The sequence below is a fragment of the Panthera tigris genome, chromosome E3 (genome assembly GCF_018350195.1).
Source record: "Panthera tigris isolate Pti1 chromosome E3, P.tigris_Pti1_mat1.1, whole genome shotgun sequence".
Classification (NCBI taxonomy): domain Eukaryota; kingdom Metazoa; phylum Chordata; class Mammalia; order Carnivora; family Felidae; genus Panthera; species Panthera tigris.
The window spans coordinates 33,807,221-33,830,535 of NC_056675.1; the positions used below are offsets into that span (position 1 = coordinate 33,807,221).

At 50.2% G+C, this 23,315-nt stretch overlaps 1 long non-coding RNA gene across 2 annotated transcripts; it reads right to left on the reverse strand.

Annotated features, from left to right (window-relative positions):
* Positions 1 to 7,731: 7,731 nt before the first annotated feature.
* Positions 7,732 to 20,289, reverse strand: LOC122234539. Of its 2 annotated transcripts, XR_006212308.1 has the most exons (6): positions 19,927 to 20,289; positions 14,001 to 14,173; positions 13,660 to 13,829; positions 10,352 to 11,199; positions 9,408 to 9,575; positions 7,732 to 9,101 (listed from the first exon to the last, which is right to left on the reverse strand). It is a non-coding gene; the product is annotated as an uncharacterized LOC122234539 (long non-coding RNA). The 2 variants fall into 2 exon arrangements; XR_006212307.1 differs by having other exon boundaries at positions 9,408 to 9,565; positions 13,660 to 14,173.
* Positions 20,290 to 23,315: the final 3,026 nt, after the last annotated feature.

Here is a 23,315-nt window from a genome sequence, read left to right on the forward strand (position 1 = left end):
ATTGCAAACATGAAATCCTTCTCTCTGAGAGAGAAGGAAGCATCAGGAGTCCAGATGCCGACCACAGTGTCATCAAGAATCTGACTCCTGAGAACATGGTCTTCAGAGTCTTTAAATGTGAGAGGAGGTTGTGGGATATATAGAGACCCAAGCCAAAAGGTGCCCCTTTAGGCAAACTTGAAGTTCACTTGGCTCCTATTCACAGAGATAACATTCCAACCCAGCTCTGTCTCTTGTCTCATCTGGGTTGTTCCTGGGTCATATGGGAGATCGGACCTGCCAGGGGAAGGGTCTATGACCCATGTACATTGGAGAAATCGCAGCCCCTGACAATGACCTCTCACTAAGGTTTTTGGGACTTACTGAATCAGCAATCGAAAAGTCTCAGAAACTTGCGTTAATACCTTCTTCCCCAGAAAGAACCACTCTTCTGACTTCTATCACGTTCAATTACACACCTGAGGGAACTTTCTGAGGAAGGGGGAAGTATCCCATAGGCCATCCTGATCTGGTCTGTGCTTGCACAGGTGTATACATCCGTAAACATTCACCCAGCCACATACTAGGAGGCATGCACACTACATGTGTTATCCCTCGATCTCTCTTAAGCTTTTTTTAAAAAATGTTTAATGCCTATTTATTTCGGGAAGAGAAAGAGACAGGGCACAAGTGGGGGAGGGGCACCAAGAGCGGGAGACACAAAACCCAAAGCCGGTTCCAGGCTCCAAGCTGTCAGCACAGAGCCCAACACGGGGCTCGAACCCAGGAACCATGAGATCATGGCCCGAGCCAAAGTCGGATGCTTAACCGGCTGAGCCACCCAGGCACCCTTCTCTTAAGGAAGGAGATGGGTAATCAACCTCAGGCAAAAGATCATTGAAAGGCTAGAAAATGAGAAATTTCTAGAAATACTTTCATGTTGCTGAGAGAAGGAGACTGAGAATGAAGCAGACATTCAACTGGTCACAGATGGGGGCCACATCCAAAGAAAGCCCAGTTGTCACAGATAGAAAATTTGGATTTCTTTTCTTTTCTTTTCTTTTTTTTAATTTTGAGAGAGAGAGAGCAAGGGGAGGAGAAGACAGAGGGAGAGTGAGAAAGAGAGAGAGAGAGAGAGTGGGGGGGGGAGGAGAAGACAGAGGGAGAGAGAGAGAGAGAAAGAGAAAGAGAGAGAGAGAAAGAGAGAGAGAGCGGGGGGAGGATAAGACAGAGGAAGAGAGAGAGAAAGAGAGAGAGGGGGGAGGAGAAGAGAGAAGAAGAGAGAGAGAAAAAGAGAGAGAGAGAAAGAGAGAGAGCGGGGGGAAAAGACAGAGGGAGAGAGAGATAGAGCGGGGGGATGAGAAAACAGAGGGAGAGAGAGAGAGATAGGTGGGGGGAGGAGAAGACAGAGAGAGAGAGACAAAGAGAGAGAGAGGGGGGAGAAGACAGGGAGAGAGAGAGAGTGGGGAAGACAGAGGGAGAGAGAGAAAGAGAGAGAGAGAAAGGGAGAGAGATAGAGCGGGGGGAGGAGAAGACAGAGGGAGAGAGAGAAAGAGAGAGAGAGCGGGGGGAGGAGAAGACAGAGGAAGAGAGAGAGAGAAAGAGAGAGAGAGAGCAAGGGGAGGAGAAGACAGAGGGAGAGAGAGAGAAAGAGAGAGGGAGAGAAAGAGAGGAGAGAGAGCAGGGGAGAAGACAGAGGGAGAGAGAGAGAAAGAGAGAGAGATAGAGAGAGAAAGAGAGAAGGAGAGCAGGGTGAGAAGACAGAGGGAGAGAGAGAGAGAGAGAGAGAGAGAGAGAGAGAGAATCCCAAGCAGGCTCCACACTGGCAGTGCAGAGCCTGACGCAGGGCTTGAACTCACGAACCATGAGATCACGACCTGAGCTGAAATCAAGAGTCAGACGCTTAACCCACTGAGCAACCCGGGGGCTCCCCACATTTTAGATTTCAGAGTAGCTTTTGACAAAGTCCAAAATGCAAGCTTCCAACCTCTGAGAGCTGCCAGCCAGAAAGGACCCATCGAGTCAGTCTCTCGGAGGCATCCATCCATCAAAGCGCACAAGGAAACACGACAGGATCTAGGCGCAGGGGCAGGGAGAGAAACATGCTGGGGCCCGCGATGGATGGGGGCGGGGCGACGGGGACGGGTGACCCCCTGCTGCACGTTTATTCAACAAGCGTTCTGTCACGACCACGCAGAGGAAGGGTGACCCAGTGTGGGCAGGCGGAGGGGGGTCAGAGGGAAAGCTCCTCAATGTCTGTTCTGGTCCCACTGCACCGGGGCTGTTTACACGGCCCAGAACAACCCCTCCGCCGTCTCCCCACCGGGATCCCCTGCTGCTCGGTCCGGCTCATCTCTTCCTGACTGTGAACCAGCAGAGCAGCCTTTTTAATTAACAAGTCGTGTCTCTATCCCACTGTACATTTATCTCACTGCTCGACACACCAACCAGGTGCCTTCAGGGAAAGAGGAGAATTTTAAGAGGCTGGGAAGGGGGGGAGGGGTGAGCGGGGAGCTGTTAAAAGGTGTCAAATGAACAGGTGCAGGCTTGTTAGTCACGGGGAATGCATAAATCTTTGAAATTAATTTCACCGATGGTTCATTTTTCATTAATATTTTCCTGGCCATAAAAAAGTAACCCTCTGTTCTCCTGGACCCCAGGGGACAAAAGACACATTCTTGGAGAGAAGACCAGACTCAAACACCACACACACATTCTGGGAGAAGGACCCCAGGGGTCATTTCGGTGACGGGTGGGACCCACTGGGGGAAGACCCTGGAGACAGCAACAGATCCAAGTGCAAGCCTCCTCCAGGCCACCTGCCAGCCAGGGAGCCGAGGGCAAGCCCCGGCCCGTCTGATCCGCAGGGCCCTCCCAGGGAAGGGGGAGGAACAATACCTCACACCAGAGCGTTGTAAACACGAAGCAAAGCAAAAGTGGGGAAGGAGTGCTTCGTAAACCAAGCGCTGAGCACATATGCGTTAGCTAAGGTTTGGGTTTTCTGCATGTTCGGTTCTGGCGGATAATAAATATTGGCCAAAATTAGAGCGATTCTTCAAAAAGAAATGTATTTGGGAAGATCCAGGACAGCCAAGGCATGGGAGCACCTTAAGCTCACTGATTCTTTCTGTCGTTCATTTATCTCTCCATCCCGCCCATCCTCAGGGCATACGTTGCAGGACCCCCGGTGAACACCCCAAACCGCAGACAGCACTGAACCCTATACATACTATGTTTTTTCCCTATACACACATACCTTCGATAAAGTTAAATTCATAAATCAGGCACAGAAATGAACAACAAATACCTAATACTAAAATAGAACAGTTATAACAATGTACTCTGCTAAGTTATGTGAATGTGGTCTCTCTCAAAATACCCGACTGATCCGCACTCACGCTTCTTCCTGTGATGATGTCAGAGGATACAATGGGTACGTGACGAGATGAAATGAGGGGAATGACGCTGGCGTGTGATGTAGAGTCAGGCTACCACCAACCTTCTGGTGAAACAGTCTGGTGGCGATCTTGGAGAAGTAAGCAGATCGTTATAATGTCTCTTGGTAACAGAGATCATGGGGTAAAACATAGAAGGTGCAGGAGAGCACAGGAAAAAAGCTCTGTATCAGCCAGCTACTGCCGCTGAACAAGCATCCCTAGAGGCACACGGCACTAGCTGGAGCAGATCTGCTTCCAGCCGCAGGACTACAAGGGCCAGAAGTGACTCTGGTCCACGTGACTTCCACACGTGCCGTTACCCAGGGCGTGTTTTTCACAGCCATGCTGGAAAGCCTTGCCATCTCTCAGAGGAATTTTAGATTATAAAACATATTAAAGAAGGGCAGGTTATTTTCTCTTTCAAGTGCACGCAGTGGAAATAAACAACAAGGCACTGCCGAGTGGGAGCTGGTTCAGGCCTGCTGGATCCGTAATAACCTATTTACGTGTCACGGATCTGTCCCACTTCACCAGCTTAAAGTACAAAAATGAGGTCACAGTCCTTTTTAATATTCAAATTAAATTACTCCGGGAGCAAAAATTGGTTCAACCTTTTTGGAGGGCAACTGGATAATGCCTCCCCAAATTTTAAGTGTGCTTCCCTTTGAACTTGGGGATCCTACTTCCAAGAAGTTGTTCTACAGAAATCCTTGCACAAATACAAAAATACCTCCGTGTTTGTTACAATGTGTATGGTTGCAGCATTGTAGGGAAGAGCCACAGAAGACAAAGAAGCAACTTAACTGACAATTAACAGAGGACTGGATGAAAAGTACGAGGCGGGGACAGATGTTCGCGTTTCAGAAACCGTCCAAGACAACCGTCTAACAATAACGCAAAGTTGCCAGACCACACAGACAACACAACGATATGTAAATCTAAAAATACACTACCTAGGGGTGCTGGGGTGGCTCAGTCGGTTGAGCGTCAGAGTCCTGATTTTGTCTCAGATCATGATGATCCCAGGGCCGTGGGATCAAGCCCCACATCAGGCTCTGCGCTGAGCATGGAACCTGCTTAAGACTCTCTCTCCCAGGGCACTTAGGCTCAGTAGGCTGAGCGTCTGACTTTGGCTCAGGTCATGATCTCGCAGTTGGTGAGCTTGAGCCAAGCATCAGGCTCTCTGCTGTCAGCACCAAGCCTGCTTCAGGTTCTCTCTCTGTCCCCCTTTCTCTGCCCCTCCCCTGCTTGTGCTCACTCCCTCCCTATCGCTTTCAAATTAAAAAAATATTTTTTAAATACACTACCTACGTCTATGTATACCTACAGATATATCTAAGTGTTTATCCAAACCTGTATCCACACACATACGTATGTCTCTATGTGTATATCTTATCTACAGGTGCATCTGTCTGTACCTGTATCTGTCTGTGACGGTATCTATATCCAAATCAGTTAATAGTCAAGAAAGGAAATAGCAACAGACAAGGTGAAGGGCACCTCCACCTTTTTTAAAGTTTATTTATTTATTTTGAGAGAGAGAGAGAGAGAGAGAGAGAGAGAGCCTGTGCGCACGCATGCACATAAGCGGGGAGGGGCAGCGGAGAGAGAATCCCAAGCAGGCTCTGCTCTGTCAGCACGCAGCCCAACGCGGGGCTCAAACCCACAAACTGTGAGATCATGACCTGAGCTGGAACCAAGAGTCGGACGCTCAACCGACTGGGCCACCCAGGCGCATCTTGACTCCAAATGTTTCCATGTTGTTGTTTTCATATACTTGGATAACAGCGACGTAGTTTTCAAAATTCAAATCAGCCTGTGCCCCAGCATCTCTCAGCCACAATAGCACCAAGGACGTCAGTCCTGGCAAGTGTCCCAGGAGAGAGAGAACTGGGGACAGGGGAGCATAGGGTGGAGGGATCTCACGCTGCCCAGCAGCCCCGTGCCCTGCCGCTCTGTCTCCTCCAGGAAGACACTGATCACAGCCATGCAGGGATTGGAACACAGAGCTACCTTTCCCGCACACGGGAGGTTGTGAACGGCGTCTTTCCACCACACAGCGCGCACACACACGCACATGCACACACACGCGTGCACATGAGCGTACTACTATCAAGGCCTGTCTCAGAAGCAGACTCTGAGAAGAAAATTCTGGTGCAGGTTGCTCATCTGGGACATGATCCCAGGAAAACACAGGGAGGAGATGGGAAAAGAAGGACAGAGGTCAATACAGGACACGCCTGTCAACAGGTCTTGCTCTGGGCAAGTGGGCCTCGGCCCACACCACAGCAGGGGGCTCTTGGGGAAGCAGAGCATCCCTCCAGGGTACTTGTCCACCAATTCCTGTCCGCCCCTCCTGGAAGGAGGTTCCGTGGGGGCAGGAGTGTGTGAACTCCCCTACTGGTCTCCTGTGGCCACAGTAAGGAAGCACCACAAACCGAGCACTTCAACCATAGACATCTACTGTCTTCCAACCTGGATGCTGGAAGTGTGAACTCAAGGTGAGGACAGGGCTGGGTCCTTCTGAGGCTGGGAGGGGGATCTGCTCTGGGTGTCTGTCCCGGCCTCGCGGGCTTGCTAGCATCTTTTGCGTCCATTGGCCGGTGGGGGCATCATCCTGATCTCTGCCTCCTGGTTCAAACAGCATTTTTCCTGTCTGCCTCTGTGTCCAGATAACTGCCCCCCTCCTTTTTTTAATGTTTATTTATTTTTGAGCACGAGCCGGGGAGAGGCAGAAAGAGGGAGACACAGAATCTGAAGCAGGCTCCAGGCTCTGAGCCATCAGCCCAGAGCCCGACACAGGGCTCGAACTCACGGACCGCGAGATCATGACCTGAGCTGAAGTCAGACGCTTAACTGACTGAGCCACCCAGGCGCCCCAATGTTTATTTATTTTTGAGCACAAGCCGGGGAGAGGCAGAGAGAGGGAGACACAGAATCTGAAGCAGGCTCCAGGCTCTGAGCTGCGAGCACAGAGCCCGACGCGGGGCTCAAACCCTTGAACCGTCAGATCGTGACCTGAGCCAAAGTTGGGCGCTTGACCAACTGAGCCACCCAGGCGACCCCAGACTTCCCCCTTTTATAAGTACACGGTCATACGGGGTTAGGGCCCGCCCCAGTGACCTCACCTTAGCTTGATATCTGCAAAGCGCCTATTTCCTGGGGGTTAGGACTTCAACATCTTTGTGGGGGACACGAGTCAACTCCACATGACCCCCCACACTTCCAGCCGCGCCCGGGCCAGTGAGGGAAACCCTGCACAGAGTCTAGGGTGTCACAGGTACTCACAGATGGCAGACCCCGGGGCCAGGGGGTCATGGGCAGGACACCAACACGTCTGCCACAGCCTCTGAGCTCATGAGCCGTCTCCGGGCTGCACTTCTGGTGCAGAGCAAATTGGGTGAAAGCCGAAAAGGCCAGCAGCGATCCCTCAAGCATGACTGAAAGATGCAGCGTGGGGCCTGAAAACCAGGACCCAAGTGCTCGTTGGGCACGGCTCCGGCCGGCTCGGCTCGGCTGCCAGCTCAGTTATCGGTTTCGATGAGCTGCCTAATAATGGCAAGTGCCTCCAAATGGCCCTCCAGATCATTTCATTAAAAGCTGCGGCGACGTCTACAGCTGAACCCAAGTGGTGCTGGGAAGGCCATCAGGTTAATCAAAACACGAGGACAGCTCTCAATGCCTCTTAATTAACAAATTAGGTCCTGCTGCCAACTCAGCAAAAGCGAGACTGGGCCGCTGACTCTTGGGACATTTGGATTGCTCAGCCCTCGCTCTCCTCAATCTCTGACAGCCCATTGGAACTTAGGGGCGGCCGCAGTGGGGGGCGGGGGGGGGGGCATTCTCACTGTAAGCAAATCAAGAGAGTTCCAGAACCGCTGGTTTCCCACCAAAATATCTGCATCCCCTAACACCTGTTCTCCCGTCTTCCCTGTGCTGACATGCAAGTTCCATGGGGGACCCTCCCCACCCTAGGGTGTCTAGGACCAAGGGACACTCTTCACGGGGCTCAAATGGAATGTCCCGGCACACTCCAGCCACCTGAAAGCAAGGACTTGGTCTGCTTTGTTCAGAGCCGTTTCCCCAGAGCTGCAGTGCCCCTAAATAAATATTAAGTGAGGGGTGCCTGGGTGGCTCGGTGGGTTAAGCATCCAACTTCGGCTCAGGGCATGATCTCGCAGTCGGTGAGTTCGAGCCCCACCTCAGGCTCTGTGCTGACAGCTCAGAGCCTGGAGCCTGCATTGGGTTCTGTGTCTCCCTCTCTCTCTGCCCCTCCCCTGCTGGCGCTCTGTCTCTCTCTAAATAAATAAACATTAAACTTTTTTTTTAAATAAATAACTATGAATTGAACAAAACCATGAACGAAACGAATGAGTGAATGGGTTTCAGCCCTGCCTGCAATCCTACAAGGTAACATTCTTCATATTCTTCCATGCTCTGCTTATCTTTATTGCCCCCTCCTCCAAACCCTGTACCACACACACAAATGCACATATAACATGGAGGCTCTTTTTCCTCAAAAGAAAAAAAAAAAAAGGAATCATGTCACAGGCATGAATCAGCAAGTTGCTTTATTGCTGAGCAATAGATAGTGTGCCTCCCAGATCAATACAGGGAGATCTACCTAATTCTTCGTAATGACCCATGATGTTCCATAATACTGAATGTGCCAGAATTGATTCTATTATTCACCTATTGGTAAAGTAATGTTTCCAATTATTGCCAGGGCAGACGACACACCAATAAATATCTTTGCACACATATCCTAACATTCTGGCCATTTCGTTTGTACCAGGATAGATTCCTGAAGGTCAAGGGGACCGAGCGTTTGTCGTTTGAACAGACACCAGGGCTGACCTTAGTTAAGACGATGCAGAGAAAGGTGATCCTAGCCCATGGCAGCCGGGCTGTAAGGGAAGAAATCTGGTAGCTGAGCCTCTCACATGCCCACTTCCCCAGCTCTCTCCCAGCTGTGCAGGGCACACGCGATGAATTATTCCCTGGGGATGCAAAGAAAACTAGGATGTGGTCCCTGCTCTGGAAAAATCCCAGAGTCCAACAGAAGGGAGCAGAGACGAACCATCATGTACTGAACTCCCTCGGGGCACCAGGTTTTGTTCTAGGTGCTTCCATACACAGGACGCTTTGCTCAGTCCTCAAACAAATTCTGCCAGGCAGGAAAGAGGATTTCAATTGTCCAGCACAGGAAACTTCCTGGGGACCAGGAAAGGGGTGTGCCTTGCCCAGGGTCAAACAGCCAGCAAGTGAGAAAGCTGGGATTTGAACTTGAGTCTGGCTGACCCCAAAACCACCTTCCAGGGCACCACCGGGCTTGACCTTGGCTGGCTTCGAATCAACCACAGGTGCCGGTCCCAAGCCTGGAGAGCCTGATGCAATGGGTCTGAGGCGTGGTCCCCTTGTGGCTTGAAAGCCAAGAGGTTCCAATGTGCAGCCAAGGCTGAAAACAGCTACAGGTCACCCGTGATTCTCGCCCATGGTGCATGCATCCCACTCACCTGGAGGGCTTGTCAGGGGTCAGCTGCGGGCCCCCAAATGCAGTGTCTAATGCAGGGGGCCCTGGAAGGGGCGGGGTGGGCAGGACATACACTTCTGAGCAGCTCCTACTGGTCGGGATCCTTGCTGAGAAAGCCATGCTGAACACCACGGACCTGTGATCTTTTCTCCCTGTTGTAAAATAGGGACACGAAGAATCACAGAGCAGACCATATGCAGCACGGGCCCAGCCAGCACAGGCGGCCATTAGAGGTTTTCAGATGGTCTCACCTCTCGGCTTTCTCTGAGGTTTTCAAGACTAAGAGAGTGTCATTTGTGGGTCCTCAGCACCCAAAACAGCCCAATCTGACCGTTTCCTTTCTGCCTGGTGTTTGCCATGTGTCTCCTGGGCCTGCCTGTAATTTGAAGAAAGCCCTGGCTTCCCCCCCATTCCCACCCCGCCCCCACTAATCCCTCCATCAACACATACATACACACCAAAAGCTGTGGTCGCTGCGATTCTGAAACATTGAAACTCCAAGATGACAGACAGCCCCCTGCAACATGAGACGTGTTCTCATTTTATTGCATTTCTGGGGACAGGGGGCTGCTCCTGCAGAACTCACGGCTGCCAGCCAGCTCCGGGAAGTTCATCCCTGTGGATTCCTTCCTCGGCACAAAAAAAAAAAAAGCCAAGCTTCAATGGGCAGAAAAGACACTCGGAGGTCGTCTGGGCCATCCCCAGCATCTCCCACCTCCTGGCAGGGCGCCGCAGACAAGGCTTCCCGGCTGCCCGGACACGCAGAGGAAAGCGGTCCTCTAGCGCCCCCTGCTGGCTGAGTGGGGAGTGGCTGAGGAGCCAGGGCAGCTTCTCCAGAATTGCAGCAACTTCCAAGGTTGTTAGCTCTCCCTGCCTTCTCTCCTAAGATGCAAATTCCCCCCGGAAGGGACTTCTGTCTTTCCAGAACAACCTTCTGTACCGGCAACATGCCATGTTCACATTCATATCTCCAGCCAGTAGCCACATTACTATCTCTAAGAGGTAGCAAGACGTTCTCATTCACCAGCCATTTGCTGGATCTGCAGGGAGTCCGCTGAGAATATAAAGGAAATTGCTCGCGCTATGGAGGCTTTCACAGTCTAACCTGCGGGTCAGCAAACTACAGCCCACCGGCCAAATCTAGCCCGCTGTGTTTTTGTGCAACCACCTGTAAGTATGGTTTTTACATTTCTCGATTGTTTTAAAAATCCAAAGAGTACCCTTATCTATTATGATGAGCACTGAGAAATATATAGAATTGTTGAATCACTATATTGTACACTTGAAACTAATGTAACACTGTATATCAACTATACTGGAATCAAAATTAAAAACGTAATTAAAAAAAATCTAAAGAATATTTTGTGACACGTGAAAGAAGCTCAGAGGTCACTCGACTTACCCAAGGCCACACAGCTACAAGGCGGCAGAGCCGGGTTCAAACGCAGAACTGACTCCAAAACTCACGTTTATTCTACAAGGCGGCTTCTGGACTCACGCACAATCTCAGCACCTTGTGCCGCTTTACAGAGGAGAAAACGTGGCTCATAGAGCTCAGGTGACCTGTTCAAATGGCACTCGGCCAGGGAGTGGAGAGGAGGGACTTGAGCCCTGGCATGGGCCTGCAAACCCAGCGTTCCACTCTACACCGCATCGGCTGACTCTGGACTGCACTGATTCTCTGGAGCCATGAGGCATGTAGCAGCACCGAGAGGAAAAGAAGTAACACATTTCACGTTTTTCTGCAGAAGTTACTCTTCTGCAAAATGAGTAGCACTCTTCTGTGCAGCGCTGTTTACAGGGTCCTCTAAGGAAAGCGCCCGGGGCTGCAAGGGGGGTTGAGAATAAGGATGCTGAACAGCACAGCCAGAACACTCCCGCTTTTCTGTTACACATTTGAGGAGCGACATAGGGTTTCATGTGGAAAAATCAGCCGTGAGGTCAAGGAAATAAAGCTTGCAAACAAGTGCTACGTCATCGTGGGCTGGCCCCAAGGTCCCAGGGCCGGGTGGGAGCACGTGCCACTTACCGGGCTCGGGCCATCCCTGACCTGGCAGCTTGAACAACAGGGATTTCTCCTGTCCCGTCACAGTCCTGGAGGTTGGGAGTCCAGGAGCAAGGTGTCAGGCAGGCTGGTTTCTTCTGTGGCCTCTCTCTGTGGTGGGCAGACAGCCATCTGCGTGTTTCCATGACATTCTCCTTCTACACGTGTCTATGTCCAAATTTCCTCTTCTTTTTTTGTTTCTGTTTCTTTTTGAGACAGAGAGAGAGAGAAAGAGAGAGTATGAGCGGGCAAGAAGCAGAGAGAGAGGGAGACAGAGAATCTCAAGCAGGCTCCAGGATCTGAGCTGTCAGCACAGCCCCCGGACATGGGGCTCGAACTCACGAACCCGCAAGATCAGGACCTGAGTTGCAATGCTCAACCGACTGAGCCACCTAGGTGTCCCCACATTTCCTCTTCCCATAAGGACAACAATCCTACTGAATTAGGGCCCACCCTAGTGATCTCTTGTTACTTAATCACGTCTCTGAAAACCGCACCTCAACAGACAGCCACATTGGGAGGTGCTGGGAGCTAGGACTTCTGCCTATGAATGAGGTAGGGGAGGGGGGCACAATTTGGCCCAGAACAAAGCATTAGGGCACCTGGCTCCTCTGTCCTACAGAATCAGGGGCAGGAGGGTCTGCAAGGAAGAAGGCCCAGGGTCCACTCAGAAGGGAGGAGGCAGGGCCCAGCGTGCCCAGCATCCAGACTTGGGCGGACAGGATTTATCACTGCAGTCACCAGGGTAATTGGAAAGAAGCAGGCTGTCAGGGGCAGAGCCCAAGAACAGTATTTTAGCCATGCCCCCCCTGCCCAAGCACCCGATGCTGCATGAGTTATCACCCGGGGACCCTCAGCCCCCACTCTGGGCCCTGCAGAGGCGAGTATGTTTCCATACAATGGGCTTTTCAAGGTCACCTATGTGAGCAATCCACCCTGGCCCCCCGGGGGGTTGGGGTTGGGGGAGGCTGTGCAAGCCTTGCAGGGACTGGACCTCCAGCTCAGCCGTGCTCAGCCTCCCCTGCAAGATGCAGCCACCAGGACAGCCCGCCCCACCCCCACTCCCCTCCCCGGCAATTCTGGTTGCAAAGATCTGAGTGTGGGGCTGAGAACCGCTGCACCGACAGCACTCCTCCATGACCCACCTCCAGATCCCAGCGGAGAACTATCCCCGCCCAGAGAATATTCCAGCTTCAGATCCTGCCTCTCTGTCACTCTCTCATCACAAGCAGGAGCCACATGAAAAAGTGTCTCCAGCTGCCCTGCTGGCTTCCCATCCTAGCCCTGGACTTGGACCTGGACCCCGACCCCACCCGGGCTCTCCCTTCTCATCCCCTCCCCCCACCAAGCTACCATTTCATGGTCATCCGGCTCCCAGGCCTGGATCCTTGTGCCGCTGGATCCAAATGACCCCTCAGGGAAGCCACCTCATCAAGAGCCCTTTGCCCTGATGGGTCACGGAGAAGATTCGGGATGGGGATCAGGACGAGGTGGGGACTGGTATGGGTCGAAGAGGGTCCCCCACCAAAATTCAGGTCCACCTGGAACCTTAGAATGTGACCTGATTTGGAAATAGCATCTTCACAGGTGCAAGAGTTGAGATGAGACCTAAATTGAGGAGAGAGGCCTAAATCCAATGACGGGTGTCTGTATAAGACGGGAGGTTGGACAGAGTCATGGGGAGAGCTGGGGTGGGGTAGCTACAAGCCAAGACACCAGGGGCTGGGGGCACGAACCAGGAGCTGGTGGGTTGGAGCCAGAGTCCTGGGAGGGAGGACGTCCTGTGGAGACACTCTGGCCCCCAGACCGGTAGAGAATAACTTCCGGAGGTTTAAGCCACCCAATGCCTGGTCTTTTGTTCAGACCACCCCAGGAAACGGATGCAGGGCAAAAAGGACACCCAAGTGGATCTCCAACAAAGCCAGCCTCAGACTTCTAGGAGCCACGGGGTAGGTAGGCAGCTGGCCCGGAGCAACTGGCCTGCCTGGGACCAAGAGCTACCAGGGAGCCCCACAGGCACACACACAGACATACAATTCTGGGGAATCCAGGTGTCCAAATGTGGGGCGCCCCGGGACTCAGGAGCTGGGAGATTTGCACTGGGCATCCAGACGCCGTTCACTTAACATCAGCGTCTCTTCATCCCTGAAGTGGGGTGTGAGCCTGGGCCGTGCCAGGCGTGGTGCAGAGGGGAGGCTCTGGGACAGGGGAGGGGAGGGGGGCAGGGGTAGGCTGGAAGGGTGGGGTCACGATTTGATCCAGGGTTACTCTGGGACAGAGCCTTTTCCCACGTCACCGCCCCGGCCTAGCCTTAAATGCCTGGCTGTTCTGTTCCTTTCTGTGACATGTGGACACTTGGTCCCCGGAATTTACTTTGAGGACTTTAATAAAAAGGGGATCTTCCGTGAGCTCCCACCGATATCCCCAAAGTAGAAAGGCTCAGAGAAACGCGGGTTACTCTTTCTTCCCCAGCAAATTACACAGAAAAACAGCATGAAGTTCGATTCTTGAACATTCCATACACCTGTCCTGTTGGAGAAGGGTTTCAGACGGGAACACAATGACCTACACTTGCATGAGGACCACACCGAAGATGAGAAAATGCAGAAATTCCCAAACAGGCCGTGAAAACCCTGTCAATGGAAAGGCCATTAGCCCATACTGACCATGACAGAGGCGTCATCCATCAAATGCCCACGACACACAGTGAGCGCGCTGGGTCCTTCCTGCGAGTGAACGCTGACCCTCAATCCACAGCCTGGTGGGACGTGGGGTGGCCCCCCGGGGCAGACAATAAGGGGGCTACCTCATCTTTGCAAATAGCATTGAGTTTCTGCTGGAGACAGAGGGGGATTTCAATGTATTACTAAAGTACAGTTGACATACAGTATTGTATTAGTTTCAGGAGAACAACATAGTGACTCCCCATTCTATACATTACTCAGGGCTCCGCTGAGTTTTAATAATATATACCTAAACTTCAAATCAGCACATATTTATTACTCACCTTTTAATAAACATCGCATTCTCCAGAAGTGAATTTGGAGAATGCCCAGCTACACAGCCAAACAGACCCGGCTCCGTATTTGTTTGGAGAGAAAATTCCTGGTCTCTGGGGGCCCTCGGCGTTCTGTCAGGGGGCAATGCACATCTCCAACACCCGCGTGGCGCTCAGTGTCCCTGGGTCTGAGCAGCAGAGTCAACACGCTCAAGGAGGGCACAGTGACAGGGAGACAGAGCTGGACTTACTCCCATTCTGTCACTCTGTGTTTACAGCTGAGGACCTCGAAATGGTGGGATCTTCGGGGTGAGCTCTTTTTGCTCGGCAAGTGCGAATTCCAATTCACATACGGAACAATTTAGTGAATTCGAGTAACATGTTTAAAACTGAACTGGACGCTTCTCTTTTAGCTGTTAATCCTTTGGTGTTTTGTTTTGTTTTGTTTTGTTTTGAAGAGAGCGAGCGAGCACGAGTGGGGCAGAAGCAGAGAGAGAGGGAAAGAGAGAATCGCAAGTAGCCTCTGCACCATCAGCACAGAGCCTGACACAGGGCTGGAACTCACAGACCACAAGATCATGACCTGAGCTGAAGTCAGACACTCAGCCCACTGAGCCATCCAGGCGCCCTATTAATCCTTTGTTTCAAAAGGAAAGAAGCAGGGGAGTGGCAGGGACGGGTGAAATAGGGGACAGGGATGAAGAGGTACAAGCTTCTGGTTATAAAACAGATGAGTCACCGGGATGAAAAGTACAAGAGACAGAATGCAGCCAATAATGGTATACTAACATTCTATGGTGACAGGTGGTGACTACACTTTTCATGCTAAGTATTTCGTAATGTAGGTAAGTGTCAAATCTCTGTGCTGTCCACCTGAAACTAATATACTATTATATGTATAGTATATAATACATAATATACTATATTATACATATAATATAGTATAATATACATATAATACATATATACATAATATACATATAATAATAGTATATTATATGTATATAGTATATAACTGTACTTCTATACATGTATAGTATACATGTATAGTATACATGTATACTATATATGTATAGTATATAACTGTACTTCAATTAAAAATTTAATTTTTTAAGTGTTTCATGATATGAAGGGCAAATCAAGTGTCTGTGATTGCTACTATCACAGATCATTTTGTCCCTAATGTAACTAATGCCACTGATTTGCACACTTTGAAATGGTCAGTGTGGGAGGGCACCTGGGTGGCTTAGTTGGTTGAGTGCCTACTTCGGCTCAGGTCATGATCTCGTAGTTTGTGGGTTCAGGTCCCACGGTGGGCTCTGTGAGGATGGCTCAGAGGCTGGAGCCTGCTTCAGATTCTGTGTCTCCCTCTCTCTCTGCCCCTTCCCCTGCTCGCATTCTCTCTCCCTCCCTCAAAAATAAATAAACATTGGGGCGCCTGGGTGGCTCAGTCCGTTGAGCGTCCGACTTCGGCTCAGGTCACGGTCTCGCGGTCCGTGAGTTCGAGCCCCGCGTCGGGCTCTGGGCTGATGGCTCAGAGCCTGGAGCCTGCTTCCAATTCTGTGTCTCCCTCTCTCTGCCCCTCCCCCGTTCATGCTCTGTCTCTCTCTGTCTCAAAAATAAATAAACGTTAAAAAAAAAAAAATTAAATAAATAAATAAATAAATAAATAAACAAACAAACAGACATTTAAAAAAACTTTTTAGGGGTGCCTGAGTGGCTCAGTTGGTTGAACGTCCAACTTCGGCTCAGGTCATGATCTCACGGTCCGTGAGTTCAAGCCCCGCATCGGGGTCTGTGCTGACAGCTTGGAGCCTGGAGCCTGCTTCGGATTCTGTGTCTCCCTCTCTCCCTCTGACCCTCCCCCGTTCATGCTCTGTCTCTCTCTGTCTCAAAAATAAACATTAAAAAAAAAATTTTTTTTAACGGTCAGCATGGTAAATTTTATGTGATACATATTTTACCACAAATATTTAAATCAATAATGTAATATGCTCAAAACCATCAAATTATACTTTTAGTGGGTGAAGTATATGGCATGTGAATTGTATCTGAATAAAGCTGCCCCCAAAAAGAAAGTAAAAGGTGTTAAACGATCCACTCTGGGTGTACATAAGCCACATACACCACTGGGTGGTATTATTGCTATACTGTGGAAGAGGAAACAGGGGCACCTGGGTGGTTCAGTCGATTAAGCACCCGACTCTTGGTTTCGGCTCAGGTCACCATCTCAAGGTTTTATGAGCTTGATCCCGCACAGGGCTCTGCAGTGACAGCACGGAGCCTGCTTGGGATCCTCTCCCTCTCTCTCTCTCTCTCTCTCTCTCTCTCTCTCTCTCTCTCTCTCTCTCTGCCCCTCCCCCACTCGTGCAGTCTCTGCCTCTTCAAAATAAATAAACTTTAAAAAAAAAAAAAAGAAGAAACAGAAGCTCAGAGAGGTGAAGTGATCTGCTTAAGGTCACACAGCTGGTGAGCCGCAGAATCTGGATTCCAAGCGGGGTCTGTGAGTCCCCTGTCTGCTCTGCCATTGTGCAGTCTTCAGCACCTGCCTTGGCCCCTCCCTCTGTGGTTCAGGAACCCGAGGGTGCTCACAACCAAGACCCTCAGACCAGCCACTTCCCACCTCTCCTGGGATGGGAGTCAGGGCCAGATGTGGCAAGTAAGGGAGCAGGAGGTGACGGTGCTCTGGGAATGCCCTTGGCAGGGAGCATGTGCCCGCCCAGGGCACGGAGCAGGCACACACTTGGGTTTCTGGGCCAGCATGGCTCACGTGACAGCCCAGAATTTACCAGGGCCAGGCCAGCACCCACACCATGGGGGACTCAGGAGACACTTGGCACTTGATTTGTTCAGATTCGGGTTCCAGCAAGAGACAGGACAGCCCCAGTGCAGTAGTTACTCGACTGCTCGGACATCTTTTGGAATCCTGGACACAGGCCACAGGCCACTATCATGTGTCTATCCAAGCCCAATACGGTGGGTCTCGAACGGACCACCAGAGGCTGGAGAGCAGCCTGGGATCCTCCAGGTTCCCAGGTTCATGCAAGGAGAGACTCCCAAAGTTCCCGCGGGCCTCTGGCCTCACTCCTACTCCTCCACCAGCTCACGGCCCCACCGCATGGAAACTGAGGACGAGGCAGAGCACAGCCAAGAGACAGGGCACAGCCTGGCTTCCCAGGCCTGGGGACAGTTCCCCCCTAACTACCGGCTCGTGTTGGCCAGAGACAGAGAGAGAGAAAGTTAATCAGAGACACACACAGATGAGAAGGGGACAGACCAGGGGTTCTCGAGGCAACTGTGTCCCCCAGGGGACAGGTGACTGTGTCTGGCGATGTGTCATATTGTCACAACTGGGGAGGAGGTGCTACTGGCATCTAGTGCGTGGGGACCAGGGACGCCATTAACACAGCAGCATCCAGTCCCAATGTCGATATTGGTGGAGTCAACACAGAGACAAGGAGGCAGCGAAGAAACAGGGAAGGACACAGAGATAAAGACACAGGAACTGGCATCATCTGGAGTGAACAAAACCAGGAAGGGGCTGGGGGGGAAGGGGGAGGGGGCGGAGAACAGCTGAGTCCAGTGGCCCCATCTGATTCCAGTTCCAAATTCAATGGACTGACATCTTAAAGATTTGGAGAATAATAAAAATGCGCTTCATAAGAATATATTATCCGTGCCGGTCCCGAAGGCTGGCAGTGTTTTCCTGGAGGGCTACAGAAAAAGCAGACGAACCAAGCTCAGCCATCATCGGGGGCAGAAGAAAAAGAAAGCCAGGCAAGCAGGGGGGCTTCAGCCACCCCTAGGGAAAAAAATAAATTAAGTAATTTCTTTTTTTTTTTCTTTTTAATGTCGTATTTATTTTTGTGACAGGGGGAGACAGAGCATGAGCAGGGGAGGGGCAGAGAGAGAGGGAGACACAGAATCCGAAGCGGGCTCCAGGCTCTGAGCTGTCAGCACAGAGCCCGACGCGGGGCTCGAACCCACAAACCGCGAGATCATGACCTGAGCCGAAGTCAGATGCTTAACCAACTGAACCACCCAGGGGCCCCAATTAAGTCATTTCTAATAAATAAGCCACAAGATGTTGAAAGGGTGTATTTGTCCACTTCCAAAGGCTTTCAGAACACCCATTTCTGGTCGCAAAATAAGCAGACCCAGATGGAGACCCAAGGACTCCCCAGAAAGCTGCTTTGCAAACCCCCAGTGGTTCCAAGTGCAGGGCTGAGCTCTTCGAGGCCCCAACACCCAGCATAATCCCTGGGGCAAAGCAATGCCCCCAAAACATGTGCAGTGTTTCCAATGACTACACTTGACCTCTTTGTAGGACCAAGGTCCTTCCAGCAGCCTCTGTCCTTTTCTGCATTCACCTCCTCCTTTCCACTCCCCTGTTCTGTTCCAGCCACACCGGCTTCTATGCCTTCCTTCAAACCCACCAGGCACACCCCTGCCCCAGGACCTTTGCACTTCCTATTTCCTCATGAGTCACTCCCTCTTCCCCTTCAGGTCTTTGTCCAAAGGTCCCTTCACAAAATTGCCACTTTCTCTCTTCCCCAGTCTCTGCTTGGCTTTTCCCTATAGCACTTATGTCCCCCCAACTTGCTAAATAATTGCCTTGTGGATGTATTCAATATCTAGACAGACCCTAGGGTGTATAGAAAAGGACCACAGGAAGTATGTGTTGAAAGAAGGAATGGTCTTTACGCTTCACAATGGCTCTCTATGATTAGTAATACCATCGGCCCCATTTAAAGATGGGGAAACTGAGCCTCGGGGACCTGAAGCTTGCACATCCAAGAAGGGGAGAGGCCAGCATTCTGCCTCAGCACACCTGACTGCAAGCCCAATCCCCCACCCCGACCCGAGGCCCCACGATCAGGCCGGGCAGGACTGCAGGACAGGTTCACGACAGGAGGAATGAATGACCCTGAAAGTGACAACACCAAGCTAACCCTTAGTGGGCACTGTGTGTGTGTAGATGTGTGTGCAGGTGTGGCACAAGGCACCCCACATGTGTCCTCTTTTTATAAAATCATTTAATGTTTTATTTATTTTTGAGAGACAGAGAGAGACAGACCATGGGCAGGAGAGGGGCAGAGAGAGGGAGACACAAAATTGGAAGCAGGCTCCACGCTCTGAGCTGTCAGCACAGACCCAGATGCAGGGTTCGACCCGCAAACCAAGAGATCATGACTTGAGCTGAAGTCGGGTGCTCAACCGAGACACCCAGGCACCCTGAACGTATCCCGTCTTCTAACCCTCACGAGGTAGGTACCATCATAGAGCCATCTTACACGTGAGGAAATGGAGACACACAGAGGTCACATGACTTGCTCAAGGTCATTTAGCTACGAGTCCCAGAGCCGGATTCCAGCTCAGGCAGGTGTCCCCGAGGCCCTCCTTCTCCACCATGTGGCTGTGCAGCCTCCCAAAGACTTTCCTGAGAATCTTGTTCCGTCCCTGGGTCCCTGGGTCCAGGGAACCTTGGGCAGTTTCCTTGTCCTCCACCTTTTCACCCAGAATGGGGGCCATCTGGACTGGCTCAAAGATCCCTCACTGATTCCTGCACTAAACATTGCGTAAGACTGCCCCCCCACCCCCCCACCGCCCTGCATGGATAAATAGGGAGCTCAAACGTTTAGAAAGACACAATGTGCAAATATGGAAAGCCAGAGAGTGCAGGGGGCACCCCTGGCCGGCCACGCACCTGTGGGATCTCCCTTTGAAGGGGGTGGATGTTATGGGTTGCACTGGGCCCTGCTCCAAAAAAAAGCTGTTGAGACTCTGGAACATGACCATGTGTGGAGCTATGTGATCCACACAGGTAACCGGGTTCAGATAAGGGCGTGAGGGTGTGCCCTGAGTACAAGTGATGTCCTTATGGAAAGAGGAAATTTGGACACAAAGACGTGCACAGAGAGAAGATATCACCTACGAGCCAGGGAGTGCTTGCAGGAGGGCGGCCTGGGACAGATTCTCTCTCACTGTCCTCAGAAGGAACCAGCCGGGTCAGCACCTTGTTTCTGGCCATGTAGCCTCCAGAACTGTGAGAAGAGAAAAGTTTGTTTCAATGTATTCATGGTGCTTTGCAGCAGCAGGAGTCTCAGCAGACCACTATAGACAGCGCAAAGAAATGTGGGGTTCTGTGGAGAGTGTAGGACAAAGGACATGGTCACCGAGAGCACTCATTGCATACACACTAAAATCATTTCAATGCCGCCTGCCAGCTCCACTCTTGGTCTTTGACATGAGGTCCTGCCTGTATGTGAACTTCAGTTTTTTTTTTTTTTTTTTTAAGTTATTTACCTTGAGAGAGAGAGAAAGTGCAAGCAGGGGAGGGGCAGAGAGATGGGGAGAGAGAGAGAGACTCTGTTCTGTCAGCATGGACCCCGATTCAGGGCTCGATCCCACAACTGTGAGGTCATGATCTGAGCTGAAATCAAGAGGTGGATGCTTAACTGACTGATACACCCAGGTGCCTCTTATGTTTATTTATTTTTGAGAGACAGAGAGGGACAGGGTATGAGCAGGGGAGGGGCAGAGACAGGGAGACACAGAACCTGAGGCAAGCTCCAGGATCTGAGCTGTCAGCACAGAGCCCCACATGGGGCTCGAACTCACGGTGAGATCATGACCTGAGCCGAAGTCAGATGTCCAACCGAGGGAGCCACCCAGGTGCCCCAAGCCTTTTTCTTTTTTTTTTTTTTAAGTCAGCTCTATGCCCGACGTGGGGCTTAAACTCAACACCCTGAGATCGAGTCACATGCTCTACCAACTGAGCCAGCCAGGCACCCCAAACACAGTCCATGAAGTTCTACAGTCCTGCATGAAGTGTTTTCCCTGTACTGTAAACCGGAGTGGTACATGTAGTCGGTCAAGCATCCAAATCTTGATTTCGGCTCAGGTCATGATCTCACAGTTTCGTGAGTTCGAGCTCCACGTCGGGCTCTGTGCGGACAGCACAGAGCCTGCTTTGGATTATCTCTCTCCCTCACTCTTTCTGCCCCTTCCCCACTCATGCTGTCTCTCTCTCAAAATAAAGTTGAAAAAATAATAAAATAAAATAAAATGGAGTTAACATATAAAATGCTGTTTATGCAATAATAAAATAGTATACGTTATTTTTGTATTTATTAATATATTATAGTATTTTATATTATTCAATATTATTAACAATATAATGAAGTTATTATAAATTATATCATTTTTAAAAATTATATCAATGTAAAGTAGTATGGGCATCATCTTCCTCCCACACGTTATATTTAATATTGTTAAATTTTTGTATTAAAAAAAATTTTTTTTTAATGTTTATTTATTTTTGACAGAGAGAGAGACAGAGCATGAGCAGGGGAGGGGCAAAGAGAGAGGGAGACAGAATCCGAAGCAGGTTCCAGGCTCTGAGCTGTGTGCACAGAGCCCGACACGGGCTTGAACCTACAGACCACGAGATCGTGACCTGAGCCGAAGTCGGACGCTCAACTGACTGAGCCACCCAGGCGCCCCAATTTTTGTATTTTTTTAAACATTAAACAGTAACCCTCCCAGGGCACCAGGCTGACTCAGTCAGTAGAGTGTGCAACTCTTGATATTGGGGCTAGAAGTTCAAGCCCCCTATGGGATGTCGAGATTACTTAAATTAAAAAAACTTAAAAAAAAAAAAAAGAGTAACCATCTTGATCTTCCTCTTCTCTTTTCTTTCAACCATTGATAATAAACCTTGTGACAATTTTCTTCAGCTTGACTGTCCTTGCTTTTTTACCCTCGGGATTCCTTAGGAATCAAGGTTTGTGTCCTGAAGACTGGCAACATTTTGCTGAATCAGAGAACCTGACAGTTAAACAGGACCTTAGAATGATGGAGTCAAAAGACATTAACTTAAGGTCACCTGGGTGGTTCAGTCGGTTGAGCATCTGACTTCGGCTCAGGTCATGACCTTGCAGTCTGTGAGTTCAAGCCGTGCATCGGGCTCTGTGCTGACAGCTCAGAGCCTGGAGCCAGCTTCGGATTCTGTGTCTCCCTCTCTCTCTGCCCCTCCCCCGCTCATTCTCATTCTCTCTCTCTCTCTCCCTCTCTCTCAAAAATAAACATTAAAAAAAATTTAAAAAAACAGACATTAATTAGACACAGGAGAAATCATTAAACAGTCGATAAAGGGGACCATCTTAGAGCATAAAGTTGAACTGGGGGCCACCGACTCCCGGAAAATGTTCCGACTTGTGTTTTGAAAGAGAGAAAACCAAGAAGAATGGAACCAAATTGTTTTTAGAAGGCTGCATTTCAAATGTGGAACAACTGAGCTGCGTGTTTGTAAATACAGCTATTTAAAAGAACGTGTGACTTAGCTCCCAATGAAAATACCATACAAATTTGTGAGGCCTGGCTTTGTCAGCTAGAATGAGTAAACAGGAGAACAGAGGAGCTCAAAGTGAAGTCATTTCTAACTGAATTAGTTGTTTATGGTGATCCTGTTTTCCTTTTTGTAACTGTTTGGAAGCAAAAGGAAGGTAACAACACAATCTTGACCATTTTTCTTTCCAGAAGAACTCCTCTGTGGAGCTCTCACTGGAGATGAGGGACAGTTATTATAACTGAGCGCTACAGAAGCGACTAGTTTTCCGGAGTGTTTACAATGTGCCTGGTATTATGACATGTGCATTGCACACAATATCTCATTGAGTCTCCCCAAGAAATCTGTGAGGTCATGCATTTATTAAGACGAAGATCAGTTTACAAGTAACAGAGACCCAAAATGACAGTGACCTAAATAAGATATGTTTACTTCTCTGTGACATGAAAATCTGAGATAAAAGGGTCCAGGGCTGGTGTGACAGCTCCATGGTGTTAGGGAAGTGACTTTCTTCTATCTTGGAGAACTAATATGCACGCCTTCTATTCTCGACTCCTAAAAGGTCCTCGTGTTCCAGAGGGCTGCTCCAGCTCCAGCCATTACACCTATAATCCTCTTCAGGGGCAGGAGGAAAGAAGAGAAGGGCAACACTCCTTAGGAGTTTCCTTCCACTTTTACCTACGCCCCCTTGGCCAGAGCTTGGTCACATAGCCACACAGCTGTAGTTGCCAGGGAGGCTGCCTCTCCCTCTCAAAATAATAAAGAAACATTTCAAAATAATAAACAAACAAACAACACCAAGAGAATTAGGAAACAAGCCACAGACCAAGAGAAAATACTTGCAAGGAACCTATCTGATAAAAGACCATTATCTAAAATATACAAAGAACTCTTAAAATTCAACAATAAGGGGGCACCTGGCTGGCTCAGTCAGTGCAGCATTTGACTCTTGATCTCGGGGTTGAGCTTGAGCC